Source organism: Schistocerca gregaria, chromosome 2 (genome assembly GCF_023897955.1).
Source record: "Schistocerca gregaria isolate iqSchGreg1 chromosome 2, iqSchGreg1.2, whole genome shotgun sequence".
Classification (NCBI taxonomy): Eukaryota; Metazoa; Arthropoda; class Insecta; order Orthoptera; family Acrididae; genus Schistocerca; species Schistocerca gregaria.
The window spans coordinates 830,172,470-830,180,348 of NC_064921.1; positions in this window are offsets into that span (position 1 = coordinate 830,172,470).

Below are 7,879 nucleotides of genomic sequence, written 5' to 3' on the forward strand. Positions count from 1 at the left end.
CATGGCATACAGCAGTTTGGGTCTCGCCGTAAGTCATGCTCGGATAGTCCTATGGTTGTGCCGACACGGTAGCTCAGCGTGTTAGGTCAGAGAGTTGTCTAACAAAAAAAAAGAAAAAAAAACCTGAGTGAACCGATCAACGAAGAACGTCAACGGGTGTCATGGGACGTCCGCCCCGAACAAATTTAAGGAACAACATAGAGCAAAATGAGATCAACAAATGAAAAATAATGGTAAGGCAACCCCTCGGTGATATACGGGAAATCGGGGTTCGAGTCACGGTCCGGCACAAATTTTCATTGTCGTCATTCCATTATGCAGTTGATGGTTGTTCACATTCTCAATTGCGAGAAAATTCGTGTATTTCATAGCGGCTGTAGTCGCTGCAGTGCCTGCGCCTTCAGACATGCATACAAGTCCGAAGGAACATTGCATCGTAACTCCGAATAACACAGGCACTGCTTGTCGTATCCCATTAGATCGTCTTTTCTGTCTCTCTTTTCTCTACGAGTTCATCTACCGTCTATCGGGGTGACTACGGTTCCCTCCCACATCCACTTCATTTTGATTGCAGTCGTAATTACATCTTCCACTGCCAACCTCTTCCCTGACGCATCGCTTTGTTTTTGTCCTAGTCTTTCCGAGCGCCCATCTCTCTTCTTTGATTTTCGGCCTCTTTTTTCCGAAAATTGCAGATGTACAGGTTGTATAGGTCAAATACCGTCCTTGCATTTGTAATGAATTATTTACAACTCCCGAAAAAAGAGGCTGAAAAACAAAGAAGACAACATTTACATAATGTCAAATAAGTATTTCCTGGAGGTCTTTATCTGTGGTCGTAATAAAACTTTCGCTACAGTTACAGAAGACGGTATTTAACCTATACAACTTACCCATCTCTACATTTTTCACTGAAAAGTTGCAAACCACCATAGAGAAGACGGTTGAGTATGCTTCGTAGCAGTATTAGCAACTTCGTTTTTTTTTTCCAGTCGTATTTGAAGATTGGGAAATCTACCGCTCATTATTCTTCGGGAGGGACGTTCCCCTTCTTCCAAATATCCCTCAGTGTTGCTACCACACTTTCACATGCGCTGAATCGACACGTTACGGTTCTAACAGTGCGTCTCTCAATTGTTTCGGTATCTGCTGTCGTGGCCACTTGATAAATACTGATAATTCCAGAAAAGCACTCCAAATCTCTTGCAAATTACACGGTTTCCTTTGCTGGTGCACTGCATTTTCCCAAAACCATTCAAACTGATGAATTTCTTTGGCTCGGTTCCTCAAGCGTGATCATCCCATTCATGAGACTTTTTCATACTACCATTACTGTAATTTAAACCGGAATGACCGCCTACAGAAGTTTATCGCTAATTTTTATGAATGGTAATCATAAAGCTTTAATTATCACCTCGGAAAAAGCTACGTAAGTAATAGTTAGATTATTTAAAGGTTCACGCCTGCAGTTGATACACGTTTACACTTCTCTTCTTCAGTAGCGCTACAGCCCTTGGTGAGCCTTGGATTCTTCAACGGTATTGTCATTCTGTTTAGTCTTATTAGTTTAGGGCATATATCAACTTCTTCCAGTACTCTGTATAGTTCTTGCCGGTTTATGCTGTCAAAAGCTTGTTTGAAGTCGATTAATAGCAAATGCAGATCTAGTACATATACACAGAACTTTTGCGTCATTTTTCTTGTCACCTCTTCTGCATCATCTTTAATGGCTTTTTCAATCCTGTTTCACCTTTCGTCTACTCCTACAGTGGTCTCTTCATTGCTCAACATTCTGCTTAGTATTATTTGGTATTTTTTTACTTTATCAAGGACTTTCAGTTTGTCAGCATTCCATTTCATCACCTTCCCTATTCTGTTGCCATTTGTTAGTGACAGTTTCTCTCTCAAAACTGATTTTATCAGAAAGTGGCCTGAGTCACAGTTTGGTCCTTGACTCTCCGTACAACCACACCTAACGTGCAGTGGCGTGCAATCACAAAAATATGGTCAATCTGATTGACTACTCCATTGACAGCAGACTTCCAAGTATCGAAATGGATCCTTCTGTGTGGGAAGCAGGTACTTTTAATTATCATATTATTCCTTGCTACGAATTTTCATAGTAAGTCTCCGTTCTCGTTGATTTCTTCATCTAGTGAACATCTTCAAGAAATTCCGTATGGATGTTCATTCTTCCCTGCTTTCGCATTAAAATCTCCTAATATTTTGGTACTGCGCAGCATACTTTTTCCAAATCGTCGTAGAATTGTTCTTTAATTATATCCTCTTGTTCCTCTGTTGGTGCACGTGCATTCGCTATTGATATATTTCTAAATTTCCCTCTTAGTCTGAGTCTGCACATCCTTTCATTTATGGGCTCAGATTCTAGTAGGCTTTTCCTAACTTCCCTGGTTATTATAAAACCTGTTCCAAGTTGACCTGTTCTTTCTTCTGGTCCACTATGTACCAATGAGTACTCGGGTTTTTCTATCTGCCCAGTCCCTTGCCATCTTATATCCTGTAGCCCTACGACATCATATTTAAATTTTAAAATTGGGTTGGCTATTTCTTTCATTTTTCCAGGCCGAGCCATAGTCCTCACAATCCATGATGTTATTGTCAGGTCCTTTACCCGTTTCCTCTGCCGGTGTCGTGATGCATGCTTGCCATCCAGTTTCCGAGGCTTCTGTTGACATTCCGTAATATTCTTTTTTTTACTGCGTGGGGTTATTAGCCTCATGCCCAAACCCCAACCTGGAGGACCAGGACTTGTATTATGTTTACTCCTCGAGGGAGGCTGGCTGCACTACGCCCCTAGAGCCCTCCCTGCCCTATGTTGTGGGACACACTTCGTCTGGCTCCTCAGTCGAGACCAATTCGGCTTGGGTGACCCTGCCAGTAGCTATGCTACCGCCAGCATAGCTCTCGACTTCAACGAAGTACGCACACCCTCCCCCCGGCACTGAAGGTGCTCCTATGAGGTGGTGTCCCCTGGGAGGGACACGTTTACACTGATGTGACGAAAATCATGGGATAGCGATATGTACATTTACAAAGGACGGTAGCATCGCCTACACAAGGTATAAAAGGGCAGTGCACTGGCTGGCTGTTATTTGTACTCAGGTGATTCATTTGAAAAAGTTTGTGAGGTGATTATGTCAGTGCCAGCAGACACGCAACACTGCGTGAAATAACTATATAAATGAATGTAGGACGTGCGACGAACTTATCTGGTAGTAGAGTGAGGCTAAATTTGTCGTTAATGGGCTATGGCAGCGGACGACGTACGCGAGTAACTTTGCTAACAACACGAGATCGTCTGAAAAGCTTGTCTTGGGCTTGTGATCATATCGATTGTAACCTACACGACTGGAATACCTTGGCATGGTCAGATGAGTCACGATTTCAGTTGTAATAGCTCTTGGAGGGTTCGAGTGTGGCTCAAACCCCACGAAGCAATCGACCCAAGTTGTCATCAAGGCATTGTGCAAACTGGTGGTGTCTCATTCATGGACTTGACATTCCCAAACAACGAACGGAATTTTTATGGCTTACAATGCACCATGTCGTCGGGTCACATTCTGGACAGTTCGAGGGAACGATTTGGCCACCCAGATAGCCGGACATGAATCCCATTGAACACTTACGGGACATAATCTAGAGGTCAGTTGGTGCACAAAATCCCGCTCTTCAACAATGGTGGACGGCTGTAGAGGCAGCATGGCTCAGTATTTCTTCAGGAGGTTTTCAATGACTTGTTGAGTCCATGCCACGTCGAGCTGCTACTTTATGCCGAACAAGAAGAGGTCTGACGCGATATTAGAAGGTATCCTGTGACTTTTGTCTCCTCAGTGAATATCGATATTGAGGCCGCGTCCGTAGCTGAATGATCAACGCGGTACACCCTCATGCGGGGGACCGGGTTCTGTTTCCAGTAATAGGAGAGATTTTCCTTGGTGGGAGAACTGGACAGGGGTGCACTCAGCCTCATGATGCCACCTAATGAGCACTGAGAGGCAGAAGCTCCAAAGTCGGAACTTCAACGGCGACTGGGAGTGCTGTGTGCTGGCCCCATTCCCTTCCATACCGCATGGATGAAGATGACACGGCTGTCGATCGACTATCGCCTGCTCTTCGTAGTCTGATTGTGGTGTTCAATTTTCACTTTAATTATATATCGACAATGAAGCCAAGCTGCCATTCATTACACCAAGTTAAATGAGAGAATTTTGATAAACGCAGCGTTTTACACAGTAGCATACTGCTCCTAGTGATACTAGTACACTTCTCATAACTTGACAATAATAATTTCTACTTTTTCATACAGATAGCGATGACGTCGACAATGAAAGACTCATTTCATACCGCTTCGAAAATCACATGTGTTGTGTCACCGCCAGACACCACACTTGCTAGGTGGTAGCCTTTAAATCGGCCGCGGTCCTTTAGTATACGTCGGCCCGCGTGTCGCCACTATCAGTGATTGCAGACCGAGCGCCGCCACACGGCAGGTCTAGTCTAGAGAGATTCCCTAGCACTCGCCCCAGTTGTACAGCCGACTTTGCTAGCGATGGTTCACTGTCTGCAGACGCTCCCAATTGCAGAGACGACAGTTCAGCATAGCCTTCAGCTACGTCATTTGCTATGACCTAGAAAGGCGCCATATTCAGTTACTATAATTACTTCAAGAATGTATTCTGAACAGATAATATTGTGAATCATGTACCGTCAAGAGCGACGTTCGTCATTAATGGATTAAAGTTAAGTACCAAACTAATTACGTCCGCTTTCTGAATTCTCATTCCTTGTCATGTTCCAGACCTCACGTCAGTATAGTTCTTCCCTCCTCACGCCAGCCTGCGTGAGCTAAAACGCGTGCACTTCGGCCTCCACTCGTAACATTGTGTTGGCTCTTCTGCTAACACAAAAATATGCAGTTGACAGGGTGAATTTCTCAAACGAGAAATTTCGAAACCTATAACTACTATTCTGTTTAATCAGAGGACGCAGGTGTAGACCGAATTAATCCTGACGGGAATACAGTTCCAACATTGCACTGTGAATCAATACGAATGCAGTCAAACTCTCCGTAAACACTTGAATAGTAAAAAAAATAGATGGTGGCTGCTGGCCTTGGAACGATCAGTAATTTATGTTCCTTCACTTTTTGTCAAATGGAGTATATAGATGGGAGACTGCGAACTAATTCTTCTCATTTATTCTCATGGAAACTACTACAAATATAGAGACAACAAGAGCACAGTTAAAAAGAGCAAAATTTCACATATATAGCATCATGTACCCATACAACCACCGCCATTCGTTACGCACTGGCGCTCCCACGCCGCACCCGTAGAAACCTGAACTATACGAAGCTAGATGGTAGAGGACTTGCCAGCGAAAGCTAAAGGTCCCGAGTTCGAGTCTCGGACCGGCACACAGTTTTAAGTTTTATATGCAGCTAGCTACTAATCCTGGAAAATGGGGTCGTAGAGACAGAAATGTGATGCTATAGATGTAGCAGTATAGTTCAGCTAAATTTGGCGATAAGTTCCATGGACACAAAACTATAATAGAGGCTGCGTTCTCGTGTTGCAAGCGGAAGTTTGTCTTCTTCTTTGGCCAGAATCTGAAAATTAGGGCTTTCAGCCTGGTCAGTGTCGTCTTAAAAACTTTCGGCTGCTTTAAGCTTAAGACATCCAAACGGATTACATGCTGCCACTCCCAGATGACTGCAAATAATTGTGGAGACAGCAGTGTCTTCAACAAATTGTCTGTTAAGCAATTCGCATATCTGTTGGACTATGGTACACACTAATGTCGCGTTTATGATTATAATGGTATTCAGAAGAGTGTCTTTTCTGGAGCCGTATTAGTCCAGCAGGTCTCGACAAATTTCCATTTAAAGATTTGTGTGTAGTAGGTAGATGCGTGTGTGGGTGAGGGGGGGAGGGGTTGCCTAAGAGTCCACAGGACCCATGTCATACACACTTGTGTTAATGAAGGCTGTCTAAGGCATTACAGACGAGTTAATCGAGAAGTTGTTCATTATGAGGATCGACAAGTATGTGTTTCGTCATTAACACCCTTCTCACCACTACTGAAGCGTAGTACCCTCTACTTCATATTGCTCACACCTATCTACCGTATCGTCTCCATACACCTTTAGCAAGCGTTGATAGATTTCAGTTGGTGCAATTTGTTCAGCAGTGAGGATTTGAGTGATACACCTTTGTTTCATACTCACCTCCACGTCGTAAACCATTTTGGAACGCTCCCCTGCTCCTGCTCGCTGTCGTAAGACAACAAAACCAACAGGGAAGATTCAAAAGCCAGTACCTCACCAACAGGTACTGAGGTAACAAAAGGCCTTTTGTCCGGCGTAGTTCGGCAACTCGACGTGGCATGGACTCAACAAGTCGTTGGAAGTCCCCTGCAGAAATATTGACCCATGCTGTCTCTACAGCCGTTCATAATTGCTAAAGCGTCGCCAGTGCAGGTATCTGTCTACGAACTGACCTCTCTGTTATATCCCATAAATGTTTGTTGAGATTCATGTCGAGTGATCTGGGTGCTCAGATCATTCTCTCGAATGGTGAAGAACGTTATCAGACCAGTCGCGAACAATTGTGGACCAGTCACATGGTGCATTGCCATCCATAAAAATTCCACCGTTGTTTTGGAACATGAAGTCCCATTTGATTCAGCTGGACTAGATAACCCAGTCCACTTCATGAAAACACAGCCCATACCAATATGGAATCACTACCAGCTTGCCGGAGTGGCCGAGCGGTTATAGGCGCTAGCTGCAGTCTGGAGCCGCGCGACCGCAACGGTCGCTGGTTCGAATCCTGTCTCGGGCATGGATATGTGTGATGTCCTTAGGCTAGTTGGGTTTAAGTAGTTCTACGTTCAAGGGGACTGATGACCTCAGAAGTTAAGTCCCATAGTGCTCAGAGCCATTTGAACCACTACCAGCTTGCTCAGTGCGTTGTTGATAATTTCATAGATCTGCGTGGTCTGCGCCACACTCAGCCGTACCATCAGCTCTTTCCAACTGAAATCGGGATTCATCAGACCAGGCCACGGTTTTCCAGTCATCTGGGATCCGATCGACATGGTCATGAGTCCAGGAGAGGAGCTACAGGAGATGTTGTTCTGTTAGCGAAGGCATTCACGTCGATTGTCTGCTGCTACATACCATTAAGGTCAAGTTTCACTGCACTGTCCCACTGGATACTTCGTGGAACGTCCCAAATGGTTTTCTGCCGTTATTTCATGCAGTGTTGCTTGTCAGTTAGCAATGAATCTCTACGCAAACGCCGTTGCTCTTGGTCGTTAAGTGAAGGCCGCCGGCCACTTCGTTGTCCGTGGTGAGAGGTAACGCCTGAAGTGTGGTATTCTCGTCACACTCTTGACACTGTGGGTCTGGGAAAACTGAGTTTGCTAATGACTTCCGAAATGGAATGCCCCATACGTTTAACGCCAAATACCATTCCGGTTCAAAGTCTTTTTAACTCCCGTCGTGCGACCAATATCAAGTCGGAAACCTATCCACATGAAGCACCTGAGTACAAACGACAGCTTCGCCAACGCACTGCCCTATTATATCTTGTGTTCGCGATACTACCGCCATCTGTGTATGAGTATATCGCTGTCGCATGACTTTAGCCACCTCAGTGTAATCTGCTCCGGAAAGTCAAAGTCAACGCGAACAAATTAGGAGGCTCTGGTTTTGGAACGACCGTCACAGAAGTCACGGGCGTTGTAAAGACAGACGTGGGAATACTCCGCCCCCGTAACGTACTGCTGGGCAGAGCAGCGAGCGTGTGTGTGCTCGTCGGCGGACTGCCGGCAGCGCCGGATGTTTAGTAGGAGT